Genomic DNA, 17,036 nt, shown 5'->3' with positions numbered 1-17,036 from the left:
AAAACAATGGATTGGACTTACCCGGTGGTGCAGTGGTTAAGAATCCACCTGCCAGTGCAGGGGACATGGGTTTGATCCCTGGTCCAGGAAGATCCCACATGCTGTGGAGCAACTAAGCCCGTGTGCCAAACTACTGAGCCTGCGCTCTAGAGCCTGCGTGCTGCAACTACTAAGCCTGCGTGCTGCAACTGTTGAAGCCCACGCGCCTAGAGCCTGTGCTCAGCAACAAGAGAAGCCACTGCAATGAGAAGCCTGCGCGCCACAACAAACAGTAGCCCCTGCTCACCGCAACTAGAGAAAGCCTGTGCACATCAACAAAGACCCGATGCAGCCAAAAAAAAAAAAAAAAAAGGTCAATGAAGAACTCAAAGAAGAAATTATGTGTGAAATCTAAAAAATAAAACAAACGGGTATAGCAAAACAGAAACAAACTCATAGGAAACAAACCAGTGGTTACCAGCAAGGAGAGGGAAGTGGTGAGGGGCAAGATAGGGGTATGGGATTAAGAGATACAAATTACTATGTATTGATATAAAATAGATAAGAAGGATATATTGTATAGCACAGGGAATTTTAGCCATTTTCTTGTAATAACTTAATGGAGTATAACCTGTAAAAATACTGAACCACTATGCTGTACACCTGAAACTAATTTAATATTGTAAATCAACCATACTTCAATAAACAAAAAGAACTGTACATCATAAAGCATGTACTTTAATGTATGCAGATTAACACAGATGAACTTAGTTGTATTACAAGGTACAACATAACTGCACTGAAAGGAGTGGTGAGAAATGTACACCTAAGCAATATAAGAGAAAAACAGTAACCTGCAAACACTACCTTAACCAAGTAATGAAGATTAACACTGCCTTTGATGCCACATAGCTATCACGTACTCCTGATACGATGTTATGAGAACGGCACATTTCACCTCTGTGATACTCTTTCTGAAAACCCCAACTTAAAGCCAGTTTAATTATAATGAAAATATCAGACAAAACCAGACTGGGGGACACTGTACAGGATAATTGGCTAGTATTTTTCTAGTCTGTCTAGGTATAAAAACAAGACTGAGAAACTGTCACACACAGATCAGAAGAGACTAAGGAGACGTGACAACTAAATGCGATGTGGTGTCTTGGATTGGGTCTTGGAATAGAAAAAGGACATTGATGGAAAAACCCATGGAATCCAAATAGAGTCTGAGGTTTAGTTAAGAGTAATGTAACAATGTATGTTTCATGGTTTTCGCAGAAGTACCATGGTATCATATGTTAATTATGGGGGAAACTCTGAGAGGTATACAGGAACTTTCAATAATATTTTTGTAACTTTTCTGTAAATTTTTAAAATTATTCCAGAATGTAAAGCTTAGTTTTAAAAAGATTTGTAATAAAGAAGGCTTTTCAGCATTTTTTTTTCAAAATGCTTCAGCTTATATTTTCTAAGAGACAAACATTTTCTTACCTGAATTCCATTATTGCACCTAGGAAATTTAATATTGATGAATATTAGTATGTGATATATAGTCAACATTCAGAGTCCCATAGTTATCCTAGCATGTCTGTAAAAGCTGGACTTCCCCATCCCCCAATCCAGAATACAATTCAGGATCATATATTGGGTGGGCGGGGTTGGGGGGGGGTTGTCTATGATGATGACATCTTTAACGAGTTTAATTTTGTAGAATGTTTTCCCTTCTGGGTTTGTCTTACTGTTTTTTCATGATTGGATTCAGCTAAACATTTTTGGGAAGAACCCTACATAGGTGATGTTTTGTGATTCCCGTAGCATCGTATTGGGAGTCATATAGTAGTAGATTTTCCTGGTATTAGTGAAGTTAATTAAGCTTGATACCATCAGTCTTTGTTTTCTGGAGCTGGAGATGTTGATCGACTCAGCTTGTACTCTCCCTATCCCAGGCCTGTAATCAGCACTGGTTCTTTTTAGTGATAATGGAATTTAGAAATCAACATTCTGTGTATCATCACTTACGGTTAAGGAATATATACTTTTTAAAAATCATGAGTTTACAGGTTCCCTGCAGCATCAATATGTTTACTTATTTTCTGTCTTGTAATACATACAAAATTGTTCCAGAAATACTGTACCAGTACCATAACCAACAAAGAACTTACCAAGTAATGGTCAGTATTTCTTTGTAGTTCTTTTTGTCCTTAGAATGTATCTCAGTAAGGATGTATGTGTGACTACTTCATTTAAAAGTAACCTAGTACAATAGAAGATAAAGCTTCTTATTTATATTCTAAATGGTAAAAATCACTGAAGATACTACAGGTTCAGTCATTATGGAGATTTCCTTCAACAGGTCTATCATAATAATTCTCATCCAAGCAGCTCACTGAAGGATTTATTAGATCAGTTTTGCCATACTAAGTAAGGTTAACTCCACTGACTTTTTATTAAGCGTGATCTGGAGGCATTTACTCTCTGGATCTCTGACCCCTTGTCTGAAATACAAACTGTGTTGTCATTTCTAGTTCTCCTTTTCTATCATCATATTGATTTACTGGTTGCTTTACTGCTTACTATTCACATATCCCATTTAATCCTCTTTGAAGGTGACAGTAACAGTCCGTATTTCATTAAAGAGTGAGAAGCAGAGGTTAAGACCACTCAGTTAGCAACTGCGAGAGTCCTGATCTGAACTTCAGTTTTCTGACCCCAAAGTCTATGCCCTAAAACAATCATTAAATACTACGTTTCATAGGATGAGGTAATGTGACTGTTTTACAAATCATGGTGTTGGTGTGGACCAATTTAATTTCATGACTTAAAGCAGGAGCTGAATATTATTTAAGCTAAAGCCAATTCATGCATAGTCATTTTATATAATTTTTATACAGTGATTTGAATCTTATTAGGGTACTGTCTGGCTGCTTTTATTACTTTCATTTGTGATGGTGCGTCTCAACTGGATGTTCACATAAGAACTGCTTCGGGGAGTGTTTGAAAAGACTCAAGGTCTGGGCTCACACTTTTAGTTGGCTTAGGGTGAGCCCAGAAAAGAGAATTTTAAACACTTCTCAGGAGCTGATAACGTGCATACAGGGCTGAGATGCACTGGCACAAATAGTATCGCTGATACTAAGGTGCAGCCAGGGTTGAGAACTAGTAACACATAAAAAAAAAAATCTATTGTAGCACATAGTTTTGTGAAATGATAGCTCAAATTTAAATAGGCATTAGGCAGTTAAAGGTTATGTTCTTTGGCAAATGCTTGGCATGCAGATTTTGTTTGTAGATGGCAGATGCAAATACCTATTTAGGGAAACGGGGGTGGCATATGGAGATTTTTCATCCAAGTTGGTGGCCAGCCCTCCACCGGGTGCTAAGGGAATACCTCGAGACAGAACAGGGAATTTTTCTTATTATGGGTATGTCCTAGCAGGTAAATAGTAGACCAGTTAAGCAACCAAACTTATACAGTTCATCATAATCAACTGTCCCCGCAAAAATTTAAAAGCAGGGCTTTTGTAACATAGCCATATAAAAATCTAAATGATCCCACAAGACATCTATTTGTGAGCAATGCAGTTTCCATTGAGTCTTTCAGAATGAATTAATGTACTCCTGGGTACTATTTAACCTGCCAAATGGTGTTCTTGAGTCCAAAATGGATTTTTTTTTTTTTTTCTCTGCATTGGGTCTTCATTGCTGCGTGCAGGATTTCTCTAGTTGCGGGGAGCGGGGGCTACTCTTCGTTGCGATGCGCCGGCTCCTCATTGCGGTGGCTTCTCTTGTTGCAGAGCACGGGCTCTAGGAGCACAGGCTTCAGTAGTTGTGGCACGCGGGCTCAGTAGTTGTGGCTTGCGGGCTCTAGAGCGCAGGTTCAGTAGTTGTGGTGCATGGGCTTAGTTGCTTCGCGGTGTGTGGGATCTTCCTGGACCAGGGCTCGAACCCATGTCCCCTACGTTGGCAGGCGGAGTCTTAACCACTGTGCCACCAGGGAAGTCCCCAAAATGGATTTTTGAAGTTTCTACCCAAATAACTTTTTAGTTTTAGAGTGTTGCTGTAAAGACATTCTTTCTGACAGTTGTTAGAAAAAGAACCTATTGTCTATTCATACACTCTAAGTTTGTGGCCTTGGTACCACACCATCAGTCTACATAGGAGGGTGCTGGTTCTTCGGCTTCCCTGAGGTTGGAGAAGTGTATAAATCAGAATCTATTTTCCTTTATGGTGCAGTGGAGCTAGAACGTTATCCTTTTTTCTCATTTGATTAAATAATATTTCAATATCTGTACTTCTAGTAAACATTTCTTAATATGGAGATGTTCATAGCTAATAATTCAGAGTGACAATCATTATGCATGTTTTACAAATGTAAATATTGATATTATATGGAAATTTCAGGTACATTTTAAATACTAAGATAAATTAACCTTGCTCAATAGATTATTCCATTAAAATGTACTATTATCTTTCAAGCATCTTGGTTAGGACCTATAGAGTTTAAAACATGTCTCTAATTGCCTGGTTTATAGGCATTCATCACAGAACTTATTTCAACATACAGAGTAATAGATCAGGAATAGACTACAGATGTTTTATTGACTAACAATTCTGACTTTTCACAAATAATTATATAGTTAAATGCATACAAATCACTTTAGGCCTTCCCTTCACTCAGACAAAATTTATATTTGAGGATTAAACTTTCCAGCATTATATAAATTTGATTCATCTACATATGAATCAAAAAAGCATTAGAGAAGCTGCTAGTGAAATCATAATCATAGGCATTTTACTTCAATTTGAAAGCAAAATTTAATGTCCAATTTCATTGAAAGAGCCGGTACTCAATGACTGCTATTTTAGCCAGCAAATTAATATCATTTGCTGCAAAATGGAATGGAAATTCATTTGCATTTCATATATGTCTAATTCACCTCCTCAAACAGAGTAGACTTTTATTTTTGTAGTTCTCACAAGTGGTATACCTTTTCTGAAACTAAAAATCACAGAAAAGCTCTCCTTCCTCCTTTAGTCCTGTCATGTAGCCATTTGTCACAAGCCTTTGTTGTCATATCTCAGAAGCCATTCCAGTGACAAGAAAGGGACCGCAGACAGGTGAAGGGCCAGAGATCATTCCTATATGGTGCAAAGTCCTTCTAGATATATTTTCTAGCAGCAGTTGATTACGTCTGGGTCATTAATTACATGGTGTGAAGTGTTAGAAGAGAGGACTTACCATCCTGAGTCTGACTTGGAAAGGAGACTTTGATAACGTGCATTACTTGTTCCTCAGTGAGTCTCCCTCAGACCTTCTTGGAGGAGTTGGCTGGCATCCTCACTGTAGAGGTAGAGGAAAGCATTTTCTTACATTCTCACCACTAAAAGAGCAAGTTATAAATAGGCATCCTCCATGATGGGTCCATGTGGGTGATTATAGTAGCAGAAGTTGACATTTCAGTTTCCTCAGAAAAACAGAGGGCTGCCTCGGTCCCAGATAGAACGATTATTCAATGTACACACTGTACCAATTCCTTATTTGTAATAGGTGTGTAGTGTTACTTCATTATGGTTTTAATTTATACTTCCGTAACAGCTAGTACTAATCATGTTAACATCTTTTTGCATGCTTACTTTTCATTTGTACCTCTTCCCTGATGAAGAATCTGTTCAGAAATTTTTCCAGTTTTTAATTGGGTTACTTGTTTTCTTATTCTTAAGTTTGGAAAGACCATAATATATTGTTTACACATCTTTTATCAGGTTTATGATTTGTAAATATTTTTCTCCCAGAATTTGGCTTGTCTTTCCATTCTGTTAACAGTGTGTTTCAAAGAGCAGAAGTTTTTAATTTTGATGAAGTCCAATTTTTTTTCTTTTATGGCTTGTACTTTTCGTGCCATATGTAAGAAATCTGCATTGAATATGTAGATCAGTTTGGGAGCTGATCAACAAAGTTGAGTTTTCCAATCCATGAGCACAGTATATCCCTCCATTTATTTAGGTCTTATTTCATTCCCCATAGTGATGTCTTAATAGTTTTCAATGATCACGTCTTGCATTTCTTTTGCCAGATCTATCACTGAGTATTTCGTATTTTTGTTGCTATTTTAAATAACATCATTTTGTTAGTTTTAATTTTCTTTGTTTAGATATTGTTAGTATATTGAAATGTAATTGACTTTTCTATATTGATCTTACATCCTGCAACCTTGATAAACTCACTTACTAGTTCTACTGGTATCTTGGTAGATTGATTGTTTTTCCATAGACAATATTGTTGTCTACAAATAAAGACAATTTTACTTCTTCTTTCCAATCTAGATGTTTTTATTTATTTATTTTGGTTGTCTTATTTTGCTTATTAGAATGTCCAGTACAGTGTTGAATAGAAGTGGTGAAAGTGGACATCCTAGTCTTACTCTTGATCTTAAGGAAAAAACATTGTCTTTGAACATTAAGTATAAAATTAGTTGTAGGTTTCTGGTAGATCCCCTTCATCAAATTGATAAAGTTCCTTCTGCTAATTTTTATTTAATCTATTTTGGCTCTAATCTTTATTGTTTCTTCTATTTACTTTGAGTTTAATTCATGATACTTTTTCTATTAAAGCTGAAGCCAATGATTTGAGAAAAATCTGTTTTTTCTAATATAGACATTTAGTGCTCTAAGTGCCACCCTCCCTAAATATTGCCTTAGTGGCATCCCACAGATTTTTTATATTTTTTTCTCATTTTCATCCTGTTCAAAATACTCTCTAAGTTTTATTTTGATTTCTTTGACCCATGGGTTATTAAAACTGTGTTAGTTTCCACATATGTGAGAGCTTTTTTGGAGTTCTCTATGTTATTAATTTCTAATTGCAGTCTATTGGGCTTAGAGAATATACTTTATATGACTTGGATCCTTTTTAAATTTATTGAGGCTTAGTTTATAGCCTATAATAGGGTCTATCCTGTGAATGTTCCACATTCACAGTTTAAAAGACTGCATATTCTTTCGTTCAGTAGAGTTTTATACATGTCAAATAGTTCAAGTTACTGTTATTTCCATATCCTTACTGATTTTGTATCTACTTTCTAAAAAGCAATTTTTGAGAGACTGGTATTAACCTGAGTATAATTATGGATCTATTCTATCATTTTTTGCTGCTTGTATTTTGAAGATATGTTATTAGGTGCACAAATATTTAGGATTCCTATTTCCTCTTCATCAATTGACCACTTTGTCACTATGAAATAACTTCCTTACCCCTGGTAATATACTTTGGTTTAAAATCTTCTTTGTCTTAGCTATCCCAGCTTTCTTTTAACTAGTGTTAGCGTATTATATCTTTTTACATCCTTTAATCTATTTGTTTCATTACATTTAAAATATGTTGATTGAAGCAGCATATGATTGGGTCTTTATTTTTTATTCAAACTGACAATCTCTGCCTTTCAACCAGTATTTAAACTGTATTTTAATATGATTATTGATATGATTAAATCTGTCATTTAGCTGTTTTTTCTGTCTTATATGTTCTTTATTTCCTTTTTCCTCCATTTTTTTCCCCTTTTAGACTAATTGAATATTTTTTATGGTTCCATTTTTTCTTCTTTGTTTGCTTATTATTGGTAACTGTTATTTTAAGTGTTGCTTATGTTTAGTCTAACTTCAAATGATATTATAACACTTCATGTGTAGTTTATGAGCCTTACAATATTATATCTCCATTTCCCATTGAAGGTAAAACATAGGACATATTATTTCAGCAATAGCACCTGTCTAAGAGTTTCTGACATGCAATACATGTCCAATTATTGTTGGAAGGATGAATAAACAATCTCCTGAAGTTTCAGTTTCATTTCTCCTTTGCAGAGTTATAGTAGACAGTAGAATGAGTCACTTTTGTTTGAACACCTGAGCTCCCTAACCAAGTGATAAGCTGAAATAGCAATTGTGGAATGATACATGGTTTGGATCCTATAGCAAGAGTGAGGTTCTAGAATGTTCAGCCCATCTCCTAGTTATAATATATAGAAGAAGCAGGTTGGAACATCCTGACATCCATTACTAACTTCTTCTTTTAGTTACTGCATTAAGAAGTCCCTGTGCATCTGGGAGCTATACAAAGCCTCTTAGGAATATCCACCTTTATTGTCTCTAGCACTGATACTGAAAAGCTAAGTACCTTTATTCCCTGCTAGTTTTTATTATATGTGTTGTATGAGTCAAAAATAAAGTCTTTAGGTCAAAGGTCCAACATTCAGATTAGTTGGTTGTTGAGCATCACAAACTGAAAAGTTTGAAACCTGCTTCCATAAGACGTTGATTCTGGTCTTGGCTCTGCCGTAATAGCCAAGAGGGCATGAACAAGTCACTGAACCTCTCTCCCTTGACCTTTACTCCCCACTACTTCCATCTTATCATATTTCTCTAAATTCATTCAGTTCTTTGGAGCATGTGAAAATGTAACACCAGGAATTCTTAACCTCCTACTCTCCTATCTTCCTTTTCTATTCTTTAAAGGACTTCTGACTAGTTTGTATACATATAGAATGACAAATTGGGAAGGTTTTCATGAATCTTATCATTTTGGCAAATGGTTAGGTTGTAATTATTAGACCTTGCTTTGATTTCTTATTCAAATGAAGAATAATAATTCACGTTCACTCTTCAGGGTGGCAGTTGGTTTTTAATAAAAATACCAACACTTATCTGTAAATTAGTCAATTCCCAAACACTTTGCTATAATTGTCTTCAGTTTAAGGATTGCAGCTGAAGTAATCCAAGTTTAGGCATTAACATAACTTCCTCCTTTCCATCCTACCATCCTATGTATGGATTGACAGAAATAAAATTGATTTGGCTCTAAGAGTTCTTATAGTACTTAATAACCAAGAGTGAGAACAAAGCTAAATTAGTTATTATAATGTATGTGAAATTATGAAGGGAATGTGTTGTGGAGGGTATGTAAAATTGAAAGTGTCTATTGTTATCTTGAAGTAATTTCCCTTAGGTATTCATTTAACTTCAGTGTCAAGTTATTTACACAACAAGAGCAGTGCCTATCTATTAAGGGTGATGTGAGAATTAGTTTAAATTTCACAAAGCACTTTGAGGCACTGAGTTGAAAAGTTCTTTATAAATGCCAGGCATTATTATAACCAGACTAGTAAAAAGAAACACGATAAAGCTACTCATGCAGTGTCCTCTAATAGAAACTTTATTGGTAAGGAAATATAAAGGTTACTGCTATTCATAATTTATGGCTGAGGGGAATAGATCAAGAATAATAATGCTTTCCTGTCTAGATAAGTTTTAAAGACACAGATGTAGCTGTGATGGAATATATTGCTCCACTCAAGGAGAAGTATGAAATCGAGAACTTACAAGCAATAAAAGTGATATATGAAGATTAGTAAAGGCCAGTATCTTTAATTGAGCCATGAAAAATATCTTGACAAATTTGACTATGTCTTTCAAAGTCTTTCTTGAAGACTGAAATAGAAGATGTAATCCTTGATCATTTGGGTATGTGGAACTTGAAATTTGTTAGAAATATATGCATGATGGTCTTCATTCTAGTAACCAAAATAATCTGTCTCATTATGAATCCTTTTCAATTTTTTCTTTTGTTTTATGGTAAGGAAAATAAAAACTTTAAGTTAACTAACACTAAGTGAGAGAGTTTTTTCAAAAGATTTCATATAAGCAGAATACCTCAGGAAAGTGAGAGAAATAATCACACCCAAAAACATCTTAAAGTAATCAGAGATAATGATAGAAATCTGCCTGTAAAAATCTTTGAATCACACAGGTAGCAGAAGAAATTTTTTAAAAGGTAAATTTAGTGTTTTTGTAATCAAATCGCAGCTTTTATTGGCTGTGTATTGGTTTCCTATTGCAACTTTAACAAATTACCGAAAACTTAGTGGCTCAAAACAACACAAAGTTATTATCTTAACAGTTGTGCCGGTCAGAAGTCCACAGTGAATCTTGGTGGGCTCAAATTAAGGTGTTGGCAGGGTTGTGTTCCTTTCCAGAAGACCTAAAAGGGAGAATGCAGGTTTTTTTTTTTTTACCTTTGCCAGCTTCTGGAGGCTGCCTGTGTTTGGCTCATGCATGGTCCTCTTCCATTTCCAAAGCCAGCAATGGCTGGTCCAGTGTTTCTCACATCACTTTGCTTCGTCACTCCTCTGCCTTCCTCTTCCACCTCCGAGAACCCTTGTGATTGCACTGGGCCCACCTGGATAATCTCCCTTTCTTAAGGCCCACTAATTAGTGACCTTAATTCCATCAGCTACCTCAGTTCCCCTTTGCCAGGTAAGTAACATAGTCACAGGTTCTGGGGATTCGGACTCGGCATTTTTGGGGAGACTAATTATTCTACCCGTTACAGTCCAGAAGTGGAAAGATGAGAGTTTCAGAAATTTTTAGAGACTGGCAAGTAAATGGCGTACCAATTCTGGCCTTTGCTACTGTCATTTTCTGTTAGCAAGTTTTGGCGGTACTTTAGTTGGCAAGCCTTTTTCTCTTTTCACCTCAATGAAGTTATCAATTTTCGGTTTGCATTTTTATTTCTAATTTCTCTAAGCATCCACCCATCTATCCAACAAACACTTGGTAAGTGTCTAGTTTAGGATGTGAAGCAACATGTATGGACCTAGACCATATTATCCTTAGTGAAATAAGTCAGACAGAAAAAGACAAATACTATATGATATCACTTGTATGTGGAATCTAAAAGAATAATGCAGATTAATGTATATGCAAAACAGAAACAGGCTTACAGATGTAGAAAACAAACCAGTGTTTGCCAAAGGGGAGAGGGGAGGAGGGAGGGACAAATTACGGGTATGGGATTAAGATACAACTATTATATATAAAATAGATAAGCAACAAGGATATACTGTATAGCACAGGGAATTATAGCCATTATCTTATAATAACCTATAATAGAATATAATCTGCAAAAATACTGAATCACTATGCTGTACATCTGAACCTAACACAATATTGTAAATCAACTATACTTCAATTTCAAAAACAAAAGAATGGCTTAATTAGATACTGGCTTAAATTACAGTAGCAGCCACAGGTGAATTACTCTAGGTATCACTATGAGCCCTTGCCCTCAAGGAGCATACTCTGCTAAATGCATTCCATGAGCCCCTTCATACCGTGGTTCATTATTAAGTAGTGATGCCAGAAAAGATTTAGGAAGAATTTACACACCTTGATGTTTGTTTTTCATGCTCTCTCCATCCCCCATCATGCAAATAACAAAGCTTATTACCTCTATTTTTTTAACAAGCTAATGCCAAGAAAAAATATATAGATATCAGATAATACTTTCCTTTTTCTTCTTTTACTCATTTTTTTAAAGGCTTTTCTTATTTAAAAAAAACAAAAAAAAGTACTATACAGAAGGAAGGAAATGTGTAATTTTCTGTCAGGCCATCGGCACATTTTTAAGAGGTTGGGAGTTTGATCAGTTCTGTATTGTAAATTCTAGGATTCTTTCCAGCTTTGAAAATAAAGGGAACTGGATTTAGCCTACAGACAATAAGGTTCACAGAAGACTTAATGCTAATCTTTCAGTATACAGGAGAGCCTTGTGTTGGTGAAAGTGAGCAGGTGTTCTTTGTTTCAACCAAGTAGGACAGGAAGCAATGACATTAAAGGAGAAATAATTTAGGCTAGGCAACCTCAGGTGTATTAAAACACTGGAAAATGTTACTAAGAAGGATGTATTGTAGATTTCTCTCAGAAAAGTCATCCAGTTCGTCTTCTCCATACAGTGAAAATACAGGGCTCTGACATTGGAGAAAATACATGCTAGTTATTAACATGTGCTAAATAAAAATTTATTGAAATGAAGTAAATTCAGTTGCTCCTTTCACTGTACATACTTTCTCAAGGTTCTAAGCTCTCAAGAAGGTACTTAAAAGGTTCACAAGCCATAGTTGTCATGAATCTTTGCTAAACTGTAAAATTTGTCAGTTGAAAGAGAAAGATTGAAAAATGTCAACTGAACCCCAAAAGTCAAGGTTTCTCATAGAGATAGCTCTAGTTATCTGGAGTGATGATCCCTTGGACATTTCCTTAAAATACCCTATGCCTCAAGGACATCTGATTGTTAACCAAAAAAAAAAAAAATTTTTTTTTAAATCACAAATTGAAACATTCCAGCTAAAAGCATTTTCAGTCCCTTCTTACTCTGTTTTAAAGATGTATTTCTAAGGCCATTTCATTTCTTAATTGGATGTTAAGACACTTGACTACACATGACTCCTCTCCAGAATGTATAGAGCTGGATAGACAGGGATTATCCTTTACACAAGAGTATGACGTTTTGATTATGTCATTCTCTGGTTTAGAAGCATCTTTCGATTACACGTTATGGGATAACATACAAACTCCTTAGCAAAACCTATGCTTTTACAGTCTATCCCCATTCTTCCTTTCTGATCTCACCTATCAGCACAACCTTCCCATTTCCTTACCCTCTTCAGTCTACGTGGCCATATCCTCACCACCCACCCCACCCCCGCCTTTGTACACAATCTCCCTTCCAGCCAAAACGATCTTGCTTATCTCGCCCCATCTTGTTCACTTAAGAAGTAAGTGATGTCTTCCCCCATTCCTCTCATAGACTTTATCCCTCAAGCCATTATAGTCTGGCCTCACCTAAACTTTCTTTTGCTGAGATCTCTAGTGACCTCTCTGTTGTTAAACCAAACAGTAGCCTTTCCTTCCTTACCGTGCTTGACCTCTTGAGTGTCATTTGGCACTGACGGCCACTTCCTATTCCCCGAAATACTCTCTGCCTTGAATGTAGTGCATCCCACCCTTCTCGTTTTTCTTCTGTCTCCTTGGCCTCTGGTCTTGATTATAGAGTTCTCTTCCTTTTCTTAACCCTTAAAAGTTACTGTTCCACAGGGCTCTCCCCTTACCTTTTGATAAGGTAGAGAATTGACATGGCAGAAAATGTCATGAACATTTGTATTGGTTGAAGTTCCTTTGGTGGCAAGCAGTGGAAACTGACTGAGGATAGGTCCCTGGGAACGAAGAGCTGACCAGTCACGCTTGGGGAAGGGCTTGAGAAGCAAAGGTAGTGGTAAGAATGTCAGCATCGGGATTGTGTGCCTACTTTCTAAGGGTGGGTCAGTTCCAATGGCCTCATGTCTTTATCAGTCCCTTCCCTGTGTCTTTTATTGTGTCTTGTATATTGTATCTTATAATATCTTATAAATCTTATGTGTTCTTTTAGACTCCAAAATGAAGCAGTGATTCCTCTATGAAGTCTGTCCTGATTCCTTTAAGAATTGTTGATTGCACCTATGTTTGAGCTAGATTCATACCAAAAATGTAGCTCTATTATTTTACTCAAAGACCATAGTGCAATTGCTGCAGTCATGTGGTCTTTTTTTTTCTTCCTCTGGACTAAGAGAGATTTATGGGACAAGGCAGTGAATTCTTTACCTCCCCCCAGAGCCTACCTAGCTCCCTCTCAGGTCTTCTAGATTGTTCCTCCCAGTTTTTAGGTTTTTAGTTTTGAAACAGTTTAGAAATTTAGAAAGTCGTGAATTCATAGGCCACAAAGTTCAAATAATGTAGTATATGTACAGATGCACATGGCTTGGCTTTAATTAATGTATATTAATAGAAGAAAAATAATGTAAGGGTGTCAGTTTGTACAAGTATATTTTAAGAGAACGATCCTTCTGAACCCCATATTACTCTAGATATTATGTACATATGTATTTTTACACTTCATTTTAAGTTTTTTCTTCCTCTGTATTAAATCTGACAGAATTTTAAACAAAGCCTGAAAAAAACATTTTGTGTTTTCCATTACACTTTAGCAAAGATGGAAAGTAATGTTGACATTTTATTATGAAGAAGATACATTGGCTTTATATTTAAGATAAATCATAAAATGTGTTGTGTTATGCTAAATGACAAGGCATTTAAAGTGTTGGTGACCAAAATAAACTAAAAGACTAGAAGAAGCAGAAATACGTGTAGAAAAGTTAAGAAATGAATAGCAAAGAACAAGCTACTTTGCTAAATTCTGTAAGAAGCTAACTATTTTGTACAGAGCTATGATTTAACTTATGTGTGAACCTAAAACACAAGAAGACTCCTTAGTAAATTATGTCTCTTAAGTATTCTAATTATTGTACCATCAACATCAGACATCCCTCTCTGAACGTGAACTAAGTCCTGTTGAAGTAGAACTGTTTTATCTGCTTATCGTGAAAGAAAAGTCTTCAAGCACTTACTACCTGTGCAAGTCTTATGCAGCAAAACCCTGTGTTCATGTACTAGTTGGTATACTACTAAACGCTGTAACAAATGACAACATTTCAGTAATTTAAAACGATAGTGCCTGTGTAACAGTTTATCATGGGTGTTCCTGATAGATGGGTAGATTTCCTCCGTGTGGTGATTCAGGGCTCTGGTTTCTTCCCTCTTATGGCTCTCTCGTTTTCTAGATCATTGGAGTCGTCTGCATTTGGCTAGCAGATGAGTAAGAAGGCATACCTTCTTCACTTCTGTATCTTGATCATCATTCCCCAAAACGATTTACCACTTTTCTTCATATTCCATTAGCTACAACTTTCATACGCCCCTACTGAGATGCCAGGGGAGCTAGAAAATATGGCTGGCTAGCTGCTTCTTGGCACCAGTTCTGTACTAGGGAAAGCGTGACTCCTGGTGAACAGTTAGATGATCTGCCATAGCTCATCCCTATAGCCAAGGTAACAACAATTCTCTTACCCTTCCAACTACCCATAGAATGCGTTTACTTCAAGGGAAACAACCCAAAGCTTCATCCTGTCCTTACTTCCAGTTCAAAGTCCAGCATCTCAATCAGGTCCAGCTGTGGCTCTTTGCATCCTGGTGCCCAATGAACTAGGGTTCGTGTTAACCGCCTGCTGTTCCATCTCCCCTCCCCACCCTGCTCAAGCACAAGTCCAACATATAGCAGTGGAGCAGGGGGCAGGGAAGCTACCATTAAGCTTCCCATTCGAAAAAAGGTGAAGTGGGAAATACAGAGCAATACGTGTCCGGTGAGAACAGTGAGATGCTGGCATGGCAGGCACTGCGAAGGCACCCTGCCTGACAGTGTTCAGGGTCTCTTGATTAGACCCTTACTATGCATCTGAAAAGAATTGTTTTGTCCTTTATTCTCCCTGGCCCTTTGGGCTCTACACATTTGGGTGCTTCTTCCTTGTCTGTTACCATCCATGGCTGAATCATGGAAAGGGGTGTGATCACTTTCTGCTTGTACAATTTGGGAACCTGGTAACAATTTAACAGAGTTTCTTCACCAGTACCATTTTTAGAAGTAATAGATTTCATATCTCTGGGCCTTCATTTGTTACATATGGTAGTGTTTACGCCTTTATTAGAGTCTGTCCAGAAAAACAGAAAATTCCAGGTCATTCAAATGGAGGAAATTTAACACAGGGAGTTAGCTACATGTGTGATAGAGCAGAGAAGCCAAACAAACGATGGTGAATAAACCCAGAGACTAACAATATCGGAAAACTGCTGCACACCCTAGGGATAGAAGGGCAAGAGAAAGAAGTGATATTACCAGATATTATCTGAGTTTTTAGCTTTGATAAGAAGAAACTATCAGCTCCTTATGGAGTCATCCATATTCTTTCATCTTTCTGTGTCCCCACATAGTAAGCACTCAAATGTTTAATTGAACAGAGATAAGCAGTAAATCCTTCCACCGACTTCAGTTAGAGGTACCCATCAGAAAATTAAAATGTGGCAGAAATGATGGTGTTCAGTACTGAGATGATCCTTAATTGGAGATAAACTGCAATTAGTTATTTTGGGACCTTTTTTAGTAACCCATTATTAGCATTTAGAGAATGAGAAATTGTCGAAAGTTTTAATTTAAATATTCTCTTACTGTATATGACATTTAGAGTCTGGAACAATACCAATTTTCATATAAACATAGAAAGAAGAATTAAAAAGGAATAAAGTCTGTAGGTGGTTCGTGCCAAATTTTTTTTAAAAGGATGGGGTAGGGAGAAATAGAAAAAGCTTTTCAGACTTGCTGGGGAATAGCAGTAAGAGCTACAGAGGATGTATAGCTCCGTCTTAGTCTTTGACTCTTCTTGTGGAATCACCTTCTGAGTTGAAAATGATATACCTTTGTCTGCTGGTTTGAGCCAGAAATTACTAACTTATTTTCCTTTACTATTGTTTAAGAAAGAATCTGTAAAATATTCCATTGGCTATTTCAGCAGTCAAAAAGAACTCTTTCTAGAATCTGATCATAATTTTTGAAAATATCACAAATGCCGTTTAATCTGCTCTTGGCTGAGCCTTTATATGCTTAAGTGTGTAGATATGCTGGACTGAACCTGACTATGGATAGGTTTGAGAAAAGTCTCTAAATAGTAGATATATTTAACAACTTGGAAGTTGAGCCTATGACTATGTTGTTTTTCCTAGAGAGAGAAAGAGCCTTGCCTGAAGATTTCTTCGTGCATATTTTCACTTATACATGGAAATGAAGTTTTTTTTTTTTTGACAGAGCATGTCAAATTCAGTTGCCATGATGTGCTTTGAAAACGTTTAATCATACCTGAGCATGTTTATAGTTCTTTCATTTTCTTAGAAACTTAAAGCTTTTTTACTTTTCACGTTGCTTTAAAATAAGAAATGGCTTAAAATATGATGTACTGCATTTCATATCTTCATTTTATCCTTCAGAATATAGTGCTCCCATTTAAAAATATTCATTAAGGCTTGAATATAGGCTGTGTCTAAGTAGTGTCATGACTGACTAAAAGGGGAAAATACTTTTTTTTTTTTATCTACATGGTACGTAACATCTGAAGAGTAAGCTTTTCTTTCCTATGTTGGCTCTGTGGAATGTGGGATTGTGAAATAACGACTTGATAATTTAGCAGTTTTATTAAAAATAATTACTTTATTTCAGTCATCATAATATCATCTTTATAGTTTTGGAAACATGTAGTCAGGAAAAAAATCTTTCTCTGATACTGATCTAGAGCAGAAAATGTGCG

General features: G+C 36.2%; 1 protein-coding gene across 22 annotated transcripts in view; it reads left to right on the top strand.

Moving 5' to 3' along the window:
- CADPS2 (calcium dependent secretion activator 2) overlaps positions 1-17,036 on the top strand; it is a 544,167-nt gene that overhangs the window by 284,375 nt on the left and 242,756 nt on the right. The window lies entirely within an intron of this gene.

The sequence above is a fragment of the Balaenoptera physalus genome (assembly GCF_965194825.1).
Source record: "Balaenoptera physalus genome assembly, chromosome: 8".
In the NCBI taxonomy this organism is placed as follows: domain Eukaryota; kingdom Metazoa; phylum Chordata; class Mammalia; order Artiodactyla; family Balaenopteridae; genus Balaenoptera; species Balaenoptera physalus.
Note: the sequence above shows the minus strand (reverse complement) of the source record. Positions and strands in the feature narration are given on the sequence as shown.